Source organism: Protopterus annectens, chromosome 2.part0 (assembly GCF_019279795.1).
Source record: "Protopterus annectens isolate FY-2018-M chromosome 2.part0, PAN1.0, whole genome shotgun sequence".
In the NCBI taxonomy this organism is placed as follows: Eukaryota; Metazoa; Chordata; order Ceratodontiformes; family Protopteridae; genus Protopterus; species Protopterus annectens.
This window is the reverse complement of record NC_056728.1, coordinates 1,948,875,249-1,948,894,003: the sequence shown is the minus strand read 5'-3', so window position 1 is coordinate 1,948,894,003 and position 18,755 is coordinate 1,948,875,249. Positions and strand designations below refer to the sequence as shown.

Below are 18,755 nucleotides of genomic sequence, written 5' to 3'. Positions count from 1 at the left end.
AATGAAAACAATAGTCTCTCTTTTCCAGTTTTCAACAAAGTATGAGAAAAGAAAAACAGTGCACATGTTTAAAGTCAGAAATGAGAAAATAACAGAACATTTAAGCGGTGCATTTTGTGGCTTGTTATTAAGTTATGTAATCTCTGCTTAGCTCTTGTGAAAACAGCCTACTTGTTTAACTCCCTTTATAAGTGCACTTACGTATGTAATTTAACTCCATTTACCACAGTAAGATGTATATATAGTGGTTGGCGACAGATTCAGGATTTACTCTGATATCTTGTGTACCATAAAAGGACTCAGTTAGGGTCAAGCTAGCAACCAAGGAAAACATTTAGTTGATCTGGAGCCCTTGATAATTAATTTGCCACATGTTGTGCTACGATTCTCTTCATACAACACTTGAGAATGCTTGCCTTACAATGAAAGCAATGTGGAAGGCAAGCCAAACTCCTGGTACAGTTGCTGAAGCTAATTGCAATGTAAAAAGCTTCAGTCTCAGCTTGCAAAGCTTAAGGGATAACAAATTCAACAATTTTAAGTTAACATAGCAAGCTAGGGTTCTATACCTGCAAAGATATGTAAAACCCCAAGGTATCACAAATGGATAAAGAGACACAAAACATATTCCTCAAGTAATTAACAATGTGTGCACACTGCTTTTGTTAAAATGCATATTTTAGACTTCACATTTACAAAATGATACAGTCAAATACTTTTAAATTCTATAACTCTGTATTCACTGAAGGTTTTTTAAGTTTTCTGTAAACTATATCTTAACAAGATGGTTAAAGGTGGCTTCTATATATAGCACCTGCCAAACCATAAATGGGAGTGTAGGGGCAGCAACATTCCTTTAGGGACACATATTATTTTTGTTTTTTCCACAGACAGAGCATTGCTAAGCTAGGCAGGGCTGCTCTTCCCCTCTTGTTTTCGGTACTTCTTTCTGCTGGGGTAAGTTTTATTTTATTTTATTTTTGTAGTTAAGCCTTACACGCTAGGCAACAACAAGTTATGGTACAGTAAACTGCTTTCCTATTGCCAGTTTTTGCTTGTGCCAGGTGGTTACCATATACTTACAAAACTCTGTGAGGTCCTTGTTTGCAGGTCCATCTATTAAAATATGCTTGCAGGTTTTGATGAGTCTGCAAAGAAATAAATCTGCAAAGAAAAAAATCTTAAACCATGGAACATATGGCGGTTTCACCAGGACTTTAATTAAAAGCATTTAAAATGCTGCCTTTAACATGCCAGTTTCGGATAAGCGGCGGAGAAACAGCAGACGCTTGGTCACTTCAATCTCTAATCTTTAAAACTGATATTTTCAAGTTCAAAATACGTCTGTAAACGGCGACTAAAATGTTTGTGTGTAGTAACTGTTTGTATGTCGTCAAGTATTTACCTGTTGCATCCACTGTAAAACGCTAACTGGAGTCTCCCCATGTTTTCCCCCTTTGGGGTACGTTTATTAAAACCTAAATAAAACAGAAAACAAGTAAATATAAAGTCAGTAGCACGGAAGTTGGTACTCAGACCACAAAAGGGACATTTTGCGGCTTTCAAAAATGTGGGTTCACTTAATACCAAGGCGAACAATTTACTATTTTAGAAACCTGAAGTAAAAATGCAGCTGCAGTACATAATAGGTAATGTGATTTTTAGAGTTGTTGTGGGTAAGACAGAAGAGCTCTGCGAAAACATTTGAAGATAGGCTCCTACATATTGACTGAGTGAAAGAGGGACAGAGACAGCCCAGATACATGATAGATAAATATCAAACATAGGCTGGAGTTGTACTTTATTTGGTCTGTCTGATTAAAGCTGTAATTGTGACATTTTAATTGCAATTGCCATTGCGTATATGTTTGTTCATTTATTGTCAAAAAGTCTGATCACTGAAATTAGTTTTTGCAGTAAAAAATGTATTTTATATTTTATTTAAATGCTTACATAATTCATTGAGTGATCTAGGCGGATCGGGGGCGGGTTTATTTCCCATGCAGACTAATGGTTTAATAAATTTGCTAAGCCATACTGTAACTGTAAATCCCTGATATCTTTATGTTCCGGAAGTAAACCTTGTTCACACTGTAGTAGTTATAAAGAGTGAGACATTCACTGTTCCATCATTTTGTACGTTGACTTGAAATGTAGATTTTAATTCAATCCTCTGCCGCAAATCTTGCAAGCTAAGTAGAAAGGAATACCTCCGTCTTTGCCTTTTAGAGAACCACGCCCCTCCCCAGTTTACTTTTTGGGTTTATTTGTCCCCGCCTCTCATCCCGCATACCTGTAGTGCCGTGGGTAATGCAGTACTAGAGTTAGTACCTCTTATACCGTATAAGTTATACGTGATGTTTTTTTGAACTTAGTTCAGAGAGGGATAGGGAAAGAGGGTCGCTCATGTTCCTTCGCACCCCCAGCTATCTTAAGTAAGTGTATGCATGTCTCCTACCAGCTCAGATGGCTACATGTCTGTATCCCAGATTAGTACATCTCAAAGGGTCTCCGATCAGCTCAGATGGCTGCATGGCTGTGTCCCAGATTAGTACATCTCAAAGGGCAAAGGGGAGTATGTTAATCATTATGTAACCAATGCAGTTAGTAGTCGTCTGGCTGGCATGAAATTAAATATCTGTCCTAAACCCTTCAGCTTTACTTAGATCCTAATTTTCATTGAGGGTGAGATGTTGAATGGTGAAAGCACATTAGTCATAAAACAAATTCCGTTATGTATGCCCGGGAACCAATATTGGTGGCTGCATGGCTAACAGAATGGATGCTTTGAAGGAAGCTAAGAATTAACAGATGAAATGCATGAAGAAATGGATTTATCAGTGGCAAGCTATGTGGTTCATTTTCTAAGATGGGTCATTCTTCTGTCTTTGTGGAGGAGACGGCAAAAAATGAACATTGAGGCTGAAAACCTGGAATGGGTGGCTTTAAGAATCATACCTCTCAACTGCATAGATTTTTACATAATGCACATATTTTTGCCTCATATTTTTGGTTTGCTTCTCATACAATGTATGGTTTTCTGGCAAATCACTGTGGATTAATGTCACTAAATAATGACGTATGTTAAGAATGAATTTGGAAAGGCAAGAATAATTGTCACATTTAATGCAGCATAGATCCCTGCAAAAAAGTAATGCAGCAGGAAAACAAGTGTAGGAAAGAAGCATGGCTGAATGGATGTAATGATGACAGAATTGTAATAGAACCAGTGACATTTGTAACCGATAAAAATGAACAATGTGTGATGACAATGAAGATATTCCAGTAAATACACAGAAGAGCTTTCGTTCACCCAAAATGATATAATTATTTGCACAGTCTGTTGTACAGTCTGTTCTTAATTCCTCATTTGAAGATTTTTTTTATAACATTGGAAACCCTACCTTTTGGTGAAAGTGAATAAGAATTTGATAGCTCATAAAAAGATAACTACAATGGTATTAATGTAGAGACATACACAATATAATTGTCTAAAGGGGGGAATAACAGAAATTACCAGGCCAAATCTGGATAATCTAGGAAGTACAAGATGGTACAACCCTCAAGGAGAAAAGTGAATTGTATAAAATGGTTTAAATTTGATGGTAAAACATAACCGATTTACTGTAAAAAAGAGAGCTATAAGCATGAGCTTTCTTTAAAGTAAGGCTGAGTGCAGAAACCGTCAAGTAACTAAAGAATCCATACGCAGACATCAGCACTAGGTAATAGACATGTAGTGATACATTTTACTGGACAGCACCGATTAGCAATATCACCTACATGAGCTTTCATACTGCATGAACCCTTCATCATGATCCAATATGCTAGTAAGTTATTCCTAATGAAGTTAGTACTTATATGTTATTAGCTTCTGATGAAGGGCTCATGCTTTCTGAAAGTACACTGTACCAATGTTTCTGTCAGTGGGTCAACACAGTATGTCTCTGTCAGTGCGTCAACACAGTATGTCTCATTTTGTTAAATGTGGGGCAGATGTAGGTTAGATATAGGTTCATAGGTTCATACTAGGCTATCTGCCCTAGGGCATTTATAAGCCTAGCCAGAGTGTGTTTGGCTTTCGCCACCCATTTTAAATTAATTTTGCTATGCCATTTTTTGAGGTTAGTATACTGTGCCTCTGTCTAACAGTGACACAGAAGTGATAGCCGGGGTAAACCTACGATCTCCCATCCACTCATCAAGATTCCTCTTGAAGAGAGTCAGTGTGGGACTCTGCCTAACCTGGACTGGGATTTTATTCCAGAGTGAAGGGAGCCTCTGGGTTATGAATCTGTCCCTCCACCATGTCCTATTTATTTCAGTGCTGAGGTTCAAGTCTCTCGAGCGCGTAGCTCAATGGGATTTGGATTTCTGAGGTGCAGCATGTCCATTAATTCCGGGTTGGACATGGCTTTATACGTCAGGCACAGATCGCCTCTGAGCAGGCGGTATGCCACTGAGTAGAGCTGGAGTTTCTTTAACCGGGCAGCATATGGCATCTGTTTGAGCCCTTTGATCCTCTTGGTGAGGTACTTTTGGGGTCTTTCCAGTTGCTGCAGGTGTCTGGTAAGGTACATCCCAAAAGGGACATTTTACTCAATTATGGGCCTGATGAGGGATGAGTAAAGAGGCATGATGACCTCCCCTGATCTAGACGTGAATCCTTTCATGATTAGGTGGGCTATATAAAATGTTTTTCTAACCACTTTGGCTACGTGGTTGTCGAATGAGAGATTGCTATCAACTTGGGTCCCCAGGTCCCTAATGACTTCTTCTGTACATAATGGATTGCCACCTATGTGGTAATTTGTGGGCACTTTGTTTTTGCCAAAGGGGATGACTATACACTTTTTGGCGTTTAGCTTGAGGCCATGGCTCTGGCACCAGTTGTCTGTTTCTATGAGGCCCTTTTGGAGGATGCTTGTGTCGGCTGGAGAGTTGATTATGGAGCCCAGTTTGCAGTCATCTGTGAACTTGGTCAGCCACAGTCCTTCCGTGTTGGCCTGTACCGCCGAGAAATATATACCGAACAAGAGAGGTCCCAGGACTGAGCCTTGTGGGACGCCACTTGTAACTGGTTTGGAGTCTGACATCGCTCCAGCAATTCTAACCATGTGGGTTCTGTCCTTGAGCCAGTTTGCAACCCGTCTAGTGACATAGGGGTTTATATTTAAGCTGGTGAGCTTATCTATAATGCCCGAGTGGGGTATTTTATCGAAGGCTTTTGCGAGGTCCAGGTAGGCTGTGTGGACCACCTTCCCCTCATCAATGGCCTTGGTGACTGTTTCAAAGAAATCGACCAGGTTTAAGAGGCAAGATCTGCCCTTAACAAAGCCAAACTGGGTAGGATCCAGTGACTGTAGGTCCCCAATATCTTTATTTATGAGGTCCATGATGATCCTTTCCATAGCTTTGCAGACCAAGCTAGTCAGGCTTATGGGGCGATAGTTTCCAGGATCCATTGAGACACCACCTTTGTGGAGAGGGACCACTGTTGCTGTACACCACTCTTTGGGTACATATCCTGTAGTAAGGCTAAGATTGAACAGTAGTTTTATGTTTGGGTTTAGCTCTTCTTTGAGTTCATGTAGGACGCAGCCTGGGACACCATCTGGTCCCATTGATGCTGTGTTTTTTGCTTTGGAGAGGGCGGCTCTTACCTGAGCATCTGAGATGTCAGGAGGGCAGCACTCTGTTGGGATAGATATTTGCCCTTTTGGTGGGGAGAGGGGGGAGAAGTTTGCACTGAACCTGTCAGCTAGGATGTTGGCAATGTCAGTTGGCAATGACAACTGAAAGAAAGTAGCATGGTGATCACCTACCATAGCAAATTAATCAGTGTTCAGAAAATGCAGCCCACACTGGCACATTAATGCTCACACCCACCTGTCACCCTTAGGCTTTTGTATATTGGCCAAGGCTCTTGTCTCCCCCATAGTGCCTTTTTTAGGCAAGGCTCAAAAGACAAACCCACCACCGTAAATTGCACAAGTAGCAAAAAAATGAGGGTAATGCTGCTCAATGCCAGAAGTCTAAACCTCAAAATGCATGCACTCGAGGCACTCCTCAGTATGGAGAAAATCAATATATGTGCAGTAATGGAAACCTGGTTTAAGGCTCCAGAGAGCACCCCAGCACTACCAGGCTACAACTCATGCCATACATTTCAGCCACAAAACCTGTACCGAAATACAAAAGGTGGGGGAGTATCCATATTCATCAAGGATACCCACACCTTTAAGTTAGTGGCACAGCACGATGCTTCAGAGATCATCCATGTGAAACTAACAACGGGCAAAATTGCTATTCAAATTATAGCTTGCTACAGATCACCCACCATGTCCCAGGACCCCCCATTCCACATTCCTGGAAACAATGGGAAACATAAAGGTCCTACCAACACCTTGATATTGGGTGATTTCAATTACCCAAACATTAACTGGGAGAACTACTCAAGTACAAACTCCCTTGAACAACATTTCCTAGAATTTATAAACTCAAACGCCCGGGATCAACTGGTCAATATCCCCACCAGAGGTAACAACATATTGGACCTGGTCATCACCAACATGGGTGACCGGTGTTCCACAATGGAGGTCAACCCCTTGCTGGTTAGATTTGACCATAAACTAATCACTCTGGATATCCACATTCTGCCACCACCACCGGTCAAAGAAACCACCATGAAAAACTTTTCAAAAGCAAACTTCACGTTACTTAAGACCGAGGTGGGAAGTTTCTAAGCCCCCATGCTAAAAGATAATGCTGTCCAAGCTGCAAAATCCTTTACTAATGCACTCTACAGGCACCTACAAGAATGTATGGATCGTGCTATTCCAAACAAAACCAGGACTCACTCCTCCAAGAAAAGGAAACCAGTCTGGTGGACCCCTACCATAAACAAGCTATACAATAAAAGTAGGAAACTAGTACAGAAAAGAGTAAAATCCCAAGAAGGGAAGACACCCCTGATCAGTATCAGCAAGAAACTACGTTCCCTCATAAAATCATCCAAGGCTAGCTTCAAAAGAAGAATTGCCATGGACTCCAAAGATAAGCACAAGGTATTCTTTAGCTATGTCAAGAATCTAAGTGGCAATTCTCAGATCTGCTCGGAGTTAGAGCAGAACGGCACAAAATACACTAAACCGACCGATATAGCCAACATCCTGGCAGACAGGTTCAGTGCAAACTTCACTCCCCCTTTCACCCCTAAAAGGGCCCATAACTATACCAGAAGAATGTAGTGCCCCTGAAATCACAGACACTCAGGTTAAAACAGCCCTCTCCAAGGCCAAAAACACAGCATCAATGGGACCAGACGGTGTCCCAGGCTGTGTCCTACACAAGCTCAGAGATTAACTAACCCCTCACCTAAACACACTGATTAAACTCAGCCTCTCCACAGGCTATGTGCCCACAGAGTGGTGCACAGCAACAGTTATTCCACTTCACAAAGGTGGAGCCAAAACGGACCCCAGGAACTATCGCCCTATAAGCCTGACTAGCTTGGTCTGCAAAGTTATGGAGTGCATCATCATGGATTTCATTAACTGAGACATTGGGAACCTCCAAACACTGGACCCAACCCAGTTTGGCTTTAAGGGCAGATCATGCCGCCTAAACCTGGTGGACTTCTTTGAGACAGTTACCAAGGCTATAGACAAGGGAACGGTTGTCCACACAGCCTACCTAGACCCCGCAAAGGCCTTCGACACCATTTCCCACTCAGGTATTTGGCAAGCTCACCAGCCTTAACATAAACCCCTATGTCACGGGATGGGTTGCCAACTGGCAGAACCCACATGGTAAGAGTTGTGGGAGCTAGGTCTGACTCTAAACCGGTTACAAGTGGTGTTCCCAAGGGCTCAGCCCTAGGAGCACTCCTGTTTCAGCATATACTTCTCAGAGGTACAGGCAAGCACAAGAGGACTATGGCTGACCAAGTTCACAGACGACTGCAAACTAGGGGCTATAATTGACTCTCCAGCTGACACAGGCATCCTCCAATAGGGTCTCACTGAGGCAGATACCTGGTGTCAAAACCATGGCCTCAAGCTAAATGCCAAAAAGTGCATAATCATCCCCTTTGGAAAAGACAAAAATATCCACAGACTACCACATAGGTGGTAGTCCCCTAAATATGGAAGACGTAATAAGGGATCTGGGGACCCAAGTAGATAGTAACCTCTCCTTTGATAATCACATTGCCAAAGTGGTTAGAAAATCCTTCTATGTGGCCCACCTAATCACAAAAGGGTTTGCCTCCAGATCAAAAGAAGTCATTGGGCCCCTCTATGCATCACTCATCAGATCCATCATAGAGTACAATGCCCCATTTGGGATGTACCTTACAAGACACCTGCAACAACTGGAAAGACCACAGAAGTACCACTGGCCTCAAGCAAATGCCATATGCAGCTTGACTGAAGAAACTCCAGCTGTACTCAGTTGCATACCGCCTGCTCAGAGGTGATCTCTGCCTGACATGCAAGGCCATGTCCAACCCAGAACTGATGGACATGCTCCACCTAAAGAAAACCAATCCCCTCAAGTCACACGCTCCAGGGATCTAAACTTCACCACAACAATAAATAGGACATGCTGGAAGTATAGATTCCTGTCCCAGAGACTTCCCATGCTCTGGAACAAGATTCCAATCTACATTAGGCAGAGCTCCTCGCTAACCCTCTTCAAAAGAAACTTGACGAGTGGATGGGAAACAGAAAGATTACCCCAGGGATCACTTCAATGGCTCTGCTGGACAGAGGCACAAGGAACTAATCTTAGGGGGCAGCGGAAGCCAAGACATTTCCATCTAGGCTAATAAATGCCTTCAGGCAGATAACCTAGTACCTACCTATGAACCTATGAACATCTAAGAGAATGGAACAAACAGCTAAACAGATGTACACTGCAATGTTCAGGTAGCATTCTGACCCAGTGGTTAAGATTTGTGTCACACAGGTCTTGGGTTCAGTCTTTACTTCTGGGTACTGTCTGTGTGGTGTTTACATGTCCTCCTTTGTCTGCATGGACTGTCTCTCAAAACATGCTGATTGAGTGATGGCTCTAAAATAATATGCATTTATATGTTGCACATTCTCTTGTCTTTATGATCTGCATCATGGCTTAAAAAGCATGCTTGAAGAGTAAGTCATTTAACTGGTTAACAAATAAATTGATATTATTCATTTTTCAATGTCTTACGAATATGATTACTGCAAATGAATCATATTAATGAGGGATACTGTATTTTAATTGCAAATATCATCACAATGATATGCTTTAATTACCACTATGGCTTCAGATGTGTCTGATATTCCACCTTTCTTTTAAAGTTATGATATGTAATGATATTGTGTAGTGATGAAAAAGATTTAACATGGTTGACGCAACATCATATTGTGGCAGAAAAGAAAAAAAAAACTTCAGCTGTGGCTTGCATATGAGGACTGCACCTCCTGCACATTTCTACATGTGTATTTAACTTTACTCATTTGAAAAATACAAGTGAGCTAACCACTCAGAGATTTGAGTCACGGTCATGCTGGCTTCCACTCTTTAGTCTTACAGTGGCTAGCATTGTGATATTCTTGTACCAAATAAGCAGTATAAAAATAAGAGTAAAAACAAGTAAGGGACTTAAAACCTCTGGTTCCAGTTTCCACTTGTGTCATTTATTTTTTAATTATTTAACATACACTTTTTTGGAGGACACAGTGGGAAGCCAGATGAAAATACAATCGTTCCACGTCCAGGTTTTAAATGCATGCAATGAAAAGTTATGTACATGTTCAGTGTTAAATTCAATGTATAAAGCCATCAGTTCATACATTGTTATATAGCATAAATCAATAAACATCCATTTCAAAGTTCAGGTTGTGGATCTTGCTAATATATTTGCGGTGTGCAGTCTGTTTCTTTGCCATTAGCATCATGAGCGGTCACTCATCTGTAGGTCAAACTGACATGCACCTTACCCACATTTGTTTCACAAATTTTTAGAATCTGTTAAATGGCTCTTCTGTTCTACCCTTCACTGCTGACCAACAAGTAATGAATATTTTGCATAGTTGAATACAAAAGAAATGTGACCAGCATGTAAATTAAATAAATAGAAGCCTTGTCTGAAGTGGTGTTGCATGTGAAAAAAATAGGAGTGTGTTTTTTTAACTTCTGATGTAAAGAACAACCGAAGTCAAACAGAAAAAAGAAAAATAATTTTTTGTCTGTACAACTGTGTGGTTGTGGTATTGTTTCAACCACATTATACAGTGTGTATAGCTGCTCACAGACAATGTAGCATTTAATGATATTTTTTGTGCATATTGTGCATTGTGCATATAGACTCAGGCAGACTTTAAGTTCATAAGCAGATCTGAAAAAATGGATGTAGGGGTAGTTTTTGTTCTGTAAATAAGTATTTTGCAGTTTACTATTATCAGAGAAAATGCATATTTGAATAACATAGCAAAATGAAAGAAGGCTGTTCTGAATTGCAGTTTAGTAGACCTGACCTATGCTGTTTCATGAGAGGGCGGATGAATAACCATGTGGATACAGGTGTTTGCACCTAGGATTGGAAGGCATTCTTTAAAGATACATAGAACCCACCATTGTGCCCTATCCAGTACTTGTGTGCACTGCTGGACCAAGCAGCAGGAAGCAGTTTAATAGAACAGAAATGCTAACTGACTCATCATAATGGAATATTAGTGGCATTTGTTGTGGCCCAGTTTGCATATCTTGGTTACAAAACAAAAGGTGAATCTCTTCCTTTTATTACAGTACCTTCTTTTTGTTGTCATTCTGACTGAACACTGAGAGTATCTCTACTCCAGGAAATGCACCCCTTTCTGACAAAATATTGCTGTTAAATCCTTCCTTGTATTGCCATTTCACTTGAATGAGAGTTCTGAGGGGATGTAATCACACCAGAGAACACTATATCCTTCTGAGCTAGTTGCAGCTATCAGTACAGTATCAGAATAAGTCACTGCTTCATTTTATCATACTGAGGAGGATTTGGGATTGCTAAAACAATTCGTAATCTGATAGTAAGAATGGAACTCTTGTTGTGTCTTTCGGCTTTTCCCAGTTGGGGGTCGCCACAGCGGAACTCCAGCCCGCTAATGATTGGCAGTTAATTTTTACATGCCGAGTTGCCAGCCCTGATGCACAACCTTCAACGAAGATACACCCATTCACGCATGTCTCCACGCAGAAGACGCTCTAGCTGAGAATCGAACTGGACAGCGTCTTACTGTGAGGCGACAACGCTATCGCAGCACGACTACCACGGATTAAGATTGGAACTCTACATTCGGGAAAATCATTTGAAAATACTGTTCATGGACCACAAGGGCAATAAAGGAAGAAACATTAGATGGCAACCAGGGGGTTTGTATTTATTTATTTTGCAATTCAGTCTACTATAAAAGTGTATGGGTATGATTGTTTATGTGTGGAAGGAAGGGGTGACTGGCACCATACAAGGGCCCCTTACTAAGCTTTGCAAATAGAACTGATAAGAGGCAAAAGCTGCAGCTAGCATCTGCTATTTATGCTACAGAGAGAAGTCCCGTCTGCTTGCTTTTAGTTTAAAGAGTTAATTTCTGGTTTGTGTCATCCACTGTTGGTGCTGGTTGCTTTGGTGGATCATACTATGCCCATAGACAGGGCTGTAATCCTCATTTCTATAATTGTAGCTCAAATGTATTCAATTAAAGTAGCATGCAGCCTGTGTAGCAGTGCTGATCTATGCAGAATTAACATTTGGCGTGGGAGGAGTGCAGACATTTGTGTGTTAGTGTGCATATTAAATACATCTGACTATGACAGATAATTATGTGTATTATGAAAAATTATCAGTTCTATATTCTTACAATTTTACTATTTTGCATGTTTTATAAACAAGCAAAAGATCTGGAAAAAAAGTTGTATGCTAAAACTCTTAACTTAGGAGATGCCTAGTTGGGTTTTGCCACAATATTTGCTATTTTCACCTGAAACAATCATTTTATGTAGCAAATTTACTTATTACAGGAAAACATTAAATATGTCACATAAGTATATACATTTAATTATTTTATTGCTTTTAATAAGTTCACATTTCTTATAAAATGTAACTTTTATTGACACATTTTTAGGAAAATAAAACTGTTCTTTTCCAGACAGTCCAGCTATGCTGTTGCGTCAAACCAGTTCCTAAGTTGCAGTTTATAACGATCTCTGATGGCCTGTCTCTGTGCATGGAAGATAATGATTAAGTTGATAGAAAAAATGCATGAAAACAGACAGATGGGTGGGTATCATGTTACATACTGCAAGTACTAGAATGTAAGCCATATCGATGGCTATTACTGATCTCTTCAGAAAAGACCATGGCATGCAACACAGGTCAGCGTGTGTGGAAAATTTAACATGTACTGCAAAATCCCTCTATTACCTTGAGTTTTGCAGGATGAGAAAACCTGGCTGAATTTGTCCATAGAAAAGCACATTTACCTTATACCAAAAATAGTAGAGATTCAGGAGTTAAAATAAGGGGAGAAAATAATGCAGAAACACAGAAAGCAGGTATACAGACAGTGACATAATCAGGCATTACATACTTCATTTCATTGCACTAGTGTAAGAGCAACAGTGAAAATTTTCAGTTTATTCAGATAAAATAAAAATGTGAGAATTTCATAACCAGTTTCACACAGGTTATTTAGCTTTTAGATTACTGTAGAAGGATGTGAAAGGATAAAGAACATTCCATAAGAATGTTTTGCAAAGGTTACCTTGCGACCATCTTGTAATAAGTTGCATTGGCAAGGAACACCAATAATCTTGGCACTTTCACTGAGTAACAGAATGTTACATATTTAAATATCAGCTCTCAGGAGAAGCTAGCAAACTAATACGCACTTGTAATTGTATATGATTGCTAAAGCAATATGATTACAGCTCAAGTGCATGTTAACAGCATTCTGCCTTTGTGTCCCTGTGTACAGATGATAGTTATTTAGTGAGTGAAGGAGATACTATGACAAGTCTTACATTCATATAAAGAAAAATGAGCTGAACAAGTGCATACGAAATATGAAGGTCATCCTGAATGTAATAATGCTTAGGCTTTCACGTTTAATGTCTTTTTTCTTAATTTGCTCTGTCTGACTATCTATTTTGGTTTATTTGGGGTACAACAGTGACTTATGTGGACCTTTTTCAGGCCTTCACAGTTAAATAAGAAAAGAAAAAGCAAAACCTTATTTTATTAAAATGTATTGATAGAGTTATGATAATAAATACAAAAACAAATAAAAAGGTAGAAACAGCATAAGCATAATAATCTAAAATATAAAAGTATATTGTACTCCTAAAAACACAGTATTATATTGTCTGTTTACCCTGCTGCCTGTCCGTTATCAGAGATTCTGTCATTCAATTGACCCAATTCTTCCCAATACCAGGTGAGAGTCTACCAAGAGGGATCATCATCCAGGCAGCCAACTGGGTAGATTTGAGCAGTTTTTGGTTTATCTCCCTCTTCATAACACACGCTCACCTTCCATGGTGCCATGGAGGGATGTGCAACAGGCAGTCCACAAAGGGAATCCCTTCATTTCTACAAGTGCCATAGTCTCCATAAGGAAAGTCAGTGTCCAGTGTGCCTCTGTGTTCACATAAACCTCTCAGTCCCTCCCCTTGAGATAGTCTAGCTGCCATTCATCTTTACTACTCCCCTGTCATAGGTTTATAGGTAGGTACTAGGCTATCGGCCTTAGGGCCTATAGAAGCCTAGCCAAAAAGGTTCCTTGGCTTTCACCACCCAAGAAAATTATTTTCCTGTGACCCTGTCAAGCAGACCCACAGAGGTGATCCCTGGGGTGAATTCCCTATTTCCCTTCCAATCATCAAGATTTTTATTGAAGAGTGCTAATGAGGAGGTTTGTTTGATATAGATAGGTAGTTTGTTCCAGAGTATGGGAAGTCTCTGGGACAGGAATCTATCCCTCCAGCATGTTCTGTTTATTTTGGTGACAAGGTTTAGGTCCCTAGAGCATGTAGCTAGGGTGGATTGGGATTTCTTTAAGTGGAGCATGTCCAACAGCTCTGGGTTTGACATAGCTTTGTATGTTAGGCAGAGATCGCCTCTGAGTAAACGATATGCGACGGAGTAAAGCTGGAGTTTTTTGAGATGGTCTGCATAGGGCATCTGTTTGAGGCTGGTAATTCTCTTTGTGAGGTATTTCTGAGGCCTTTCCAGTTGTTGATGTCTTGTGAGGTACATACCAAAAGGGGCATTGTACTGTATAATGGGTCTAATGAGTGACAATTAGAGGGGACCAGTGACCTGTTTTTTCCTGGATGAGAAACCTTTTGTGATGAGGTGTCTGACTTTTACAGTTCTTGGGTTGCTATTAGAGCCCTGATTGCCTGGGTCACATTCAGGGATTCATCCCTTCCTGCCATGGATCCAGGATGAAAAGAGATGGACACTTGGTGAAGAAGCTTAATTGACTGGCTTAGTGAAGGAGTTTTGTGTGACTGAGAAGTGATTTACTGAAAGAGACATTTTGTATTTACCACACATTGGATCTTTTTTCCAGGTTGTTGTATTTGTGGCACTGTATTGCAGAGCAAAGGTTTTTTTTTTCCAGTGTGCATTGCAGTTGTGTGCTCAGTACAAAATAATGTTTATGAATATAAAATACATAATTGGTATTTTGAAACCGTTATTTTGAAAGTATCACAACCAAATATTTATAATAATTCTCGGAAGTGAAAAAAGTCTGGTGTATACTGTTATATTTAATATTTTTTTTTCTAAAACAAAAGTGAAAAAGTACTGTCAGGGCATGGCCATATAAAATGTTCTCCTTCCACCACATAAGCTATAGTCTTTTGAAATGCATCCCTCTTCTGAATAATATTAGTATCCATGGGGATAAGTGGCTTTATGGGTAAGTAGCCATCAACAGCCACACCCACATAGACTCCATACTAAAAAGCTGCAAAGCCCACTTACAGCCACTGACTCCCCAAGGATTCACACATTTTAGTCTGAAGCCAGTACCCTCTAGTGCTACTTTACTGACAATAACTTATTTCTTTCTACACCTGTTACAGTTGCACACACTAATATTTAAGATAAGCTATTAGCAACCATTTTGTGTCACTACCACTTTCTGCTTTCATGGTTCCACACTAGCTTTAGCCAGACCACTCTGGTACACCAGACATCATTTGCTGAACATTCTTAAAATGAGGCAACCATACTATTAACACAGGTTAGCTTTATCACTTTTTTCTTTCTTCAAGTGGCAGATGCCAACAGTTGCAATTTCCCTTGTATCTATCAGGGGATAGCAAGACACAAGCTTTTGAAATTAAATAAAAATAATCTTTACTTAAAGATGTTAGACAATATGCTTCCAAAATAATAATAAAAAAATAATAATACAGACAGATATTACACAGGCAGCAATAAAATAAAGGGATTTGAACAGGCAAATGGCATTAAAAAATGCCAGCTAGATAGTTTTAACAGTAGGCTAACTAAACAGTATTTGCAACCTATCAGTCTATGACTTGTAAGATACTTTAGTATTTAAATCTCACAGGCAAAATTAATACATATGAACTCCTTGGCTCTTGAATAAAAAGCAGTCTCTTCTCATTTGCTGTCTGGGCAAAGTCTTGTGAAATCCACATAATACTGCCTAGAGAAAGCAAAAACCCAACTGACTGAGCTGAACAGTTAACCCTGAACATAGAAGAAAGAAACTGTACTTCAGAGAGGTGACTTAGAATGCGGCAACACTGCAAAATATTCATTTAGTACAGTCATTTTAGACAAATTGCCCCTTTCTGCTTGGTCTAAGTGTTAAATTGAAATGCTTCCCTCACAGAGGATAACTGGAAGATTGTAACCCAAGTCAGGTAATAGACCTTATAGCAGGACATGAGCTCATCTAATACAAAAGCACTTTCATTTTTACAACACCCTGCTGCATTTCTACACAAAAACATGTTTTTTACAGCTTGATGTATTTCACATCATTGCTGCATCTTTACTGAGATGCACTCAAAGGTTTTATACATCTTTTTAGAGTACAAGCTAAAAATAAAGAATGAATTGACAATATTCAAGGGAGTCCTGAGTATGAGCTTATGGTCTGTATCATTTATAAATGAAGAAAAAGACATGCTCAGTGAGTGAAAGGAAAATGTCACTCCTGATACTTGTAGAATACTTCTGTTCTGCTGGTGTCTATGAGCTGTTTGAGGCTCGATAAAACTGTGAAGAAATAACTGCAGTTCTTTAGAAATAACTATGAGCTGCAAAATATGCTGTTACTCATTAAAAGTTTTTTTTTGGAGTAAATCCCTCCTGTACTTCAAATTTGGGGGTTATACCCCAAACACTTGCTACATCATTGGCTCTAAGGACTAGGTCAGTCGAGCTCAGGTGTGAAGTAGGGCTGGGTGCGTGCTGTGGCTGGATGAGGTGTCACTCCCTTGTCATGCTCCTCTCTACTGGGAGGACCACAGGGACTGTGGTGGTGACTCTGGACATGCGCTCGGCCCTTCCTGTCAGTTGCCTCAGCTGTGGTAGGCGCCAGTCCCAACCGGTCTTGGGCATTGTCTGGCAGCTAGCAGCTGACATAGAACTGGAATCTGACTGTTTAATTAAAACAAAGCATCACAAAGGCCCCAGATGGGCATTGACATGATGTGATTTCTGCCCAGTGCTCTGAATGTCAAAGTGAAGAAATTCAGTGATGCTCAGGTACACGGCAGGAGTAACTATGACTCTGTTAAGGTAGCCATATGCCTCATCATCTCATTAGTGATGCACATGAATGGATGAATGAGATTCCTTCCTACTATCTAGCAAAACCACAGCCAAGGGAATAGGCTTGGAAGAATCAGCAAGGAAGGAAGACCATGTTCAGCTTGACTGTAGTGTGGCACTATACATACATATATATATATATATATATATATATATATATATATATATATATATATATATATATATATATATATGCCAAAATCACTGAACATCAGGGAAAAGGGAATTCTACTGAGATACAGTGATTTAAGGGCTTCCTACTGAAATCTTGAGACTCACATTGCTGAGTTTCAAGAAACTTGAAAAAAATACAGAAAATATAATAGAAGATCAAATATCAAACATGATTCTTCACTATTAAACTTGTTTTTTCCCAGAAGGGCAACCCCCCCCCCCCCAGCATCCCTTGATGTGTATGTAGATGGAGGGGCAAGTCCTTCTTACTCCCTGAACTTAAATCTACCAACTCCAAGATCCAAGCACTACTTACTTGTAGGACTAGCATCTACTAGGAAAATTTAATACCCACCATTTATCTGGAGATCTAGAGTCCTCCCATTCAAGTTATTTCATTTTGCTATTCATTTTTGAGGTAATGCAATAAACTTCTAAAGTTACGATAATTAGTGGTACTATATTTCTTGTATGTTTATGTCGGCAGGGGGTGAACCTTAAGTAAACTTATGATAATTGGTATACTGCACAATGTGCACATGTGTATGTTTGTGTGCGTGAGTGAGGGAGAGAGAGAGAGAGAGACAGTGAGAGAGAGAGAGAGAAAGAGAGAGAGAGAGACTCCTTTAGGAAAAATACTGGAAAATATCTTCAGTATCAATACCTTCACATTAACATTGTTTAATGAAATCACATAAATATTTCACAGAAAATGTCTGACAAAAGTGTATTAGGTACATACCTTCTTCTTCTTCTTTCGGCTGCTCCCGTTAGGGGTCGCCACAGCAGATCATCTGTTTCCATTTCTTCCTGTCCTCTGCATCTTGCTTTGTCACACCAATCACCTGCATATCCTCTCTCACTATATCCATAAACCTTATTTTAGGCCTTCCTCTTTTCCTGTTACCTGGCAGACTCATTCTTAGCATCTTTTCCCCCAATATACTCTGCATCCCTCCTGAGCACATGTCCAAACCAATGTAATCTTTCCTCTGGCTTTGTCTCCAAACCTTCAACCTGGGCTGACCCTCTAATATACTTATTCCTAATCCTGTCCACCCTCATCACACCCAGTGTAAATCTTAACATCTTTAACTCTGCCACATCCAGCTCTGATTCCTGCCTTTTTGTCAATGCCACTGTCTCCAACCCATATAACATAGCTGGCCTCACTACCCTCTTGTAGACCTTCCCTTTCACTCTTACTGGTACTCGTATGTCACAAATCACTCCTGACACTCTTCTCCATCCACTCCATCCTGCCTGTCCTCTCTTCTTTGCCTCTCTTCCACACTCACCATTACTCTGAATTGTTGATCCCATGTATTTAAACTCATCCACCTTCACCACCTATTCTCCATGTATCCCCACCATTTCTCTATCCTCCCTCTCATTCACACACATATATTCTGTCTTAGTCCTGCTGACCTTCATTCCTCTTCTCTCTAGATCATATCTCCATCTCTCCAGGGTCTCCTCCACCTGTTCCCTACTCTCACTACAGATCACAATGTCATCTGCAAACATCATAGTCCATGGGGACTCCTGTCTGATCTCATCTGTCAACCTGTCCATCACCATTGCAAATAAGAAAGAGCTCAGAGCTGATCCTTGATGTAATCCCACCTCCACCTTAAACACATCCATCACTCCCACCGCAGACCTCACCGCTGTCACACTACCCTCATACATATCCTGTACCACTCTTACATACTTCTCTGACACT

General features: G+C 40.2%; 1 protein-coding gene across 1 annotated transcript in view; it reads left to right on the top strand.

Annotated features, from left to right (window-relative positions):
- The first annotated feature begins 869 nt into the window (after window positions 1–869).
- The window catches only part of MYOM2 (myomesin 2), a 688,720-nt gene continuing 670,834 nt past the window's right edge, over window positions 870–18,755 (top strand). The window contains exon 1 of the mRNA XM_044061901.1: window positions 870–957. The gene's annotated coding sequence lies outside the window, so the exon portion shown is untranslated. The remainder of the gene's footprint in view (window positions 958–18,755) is intronic.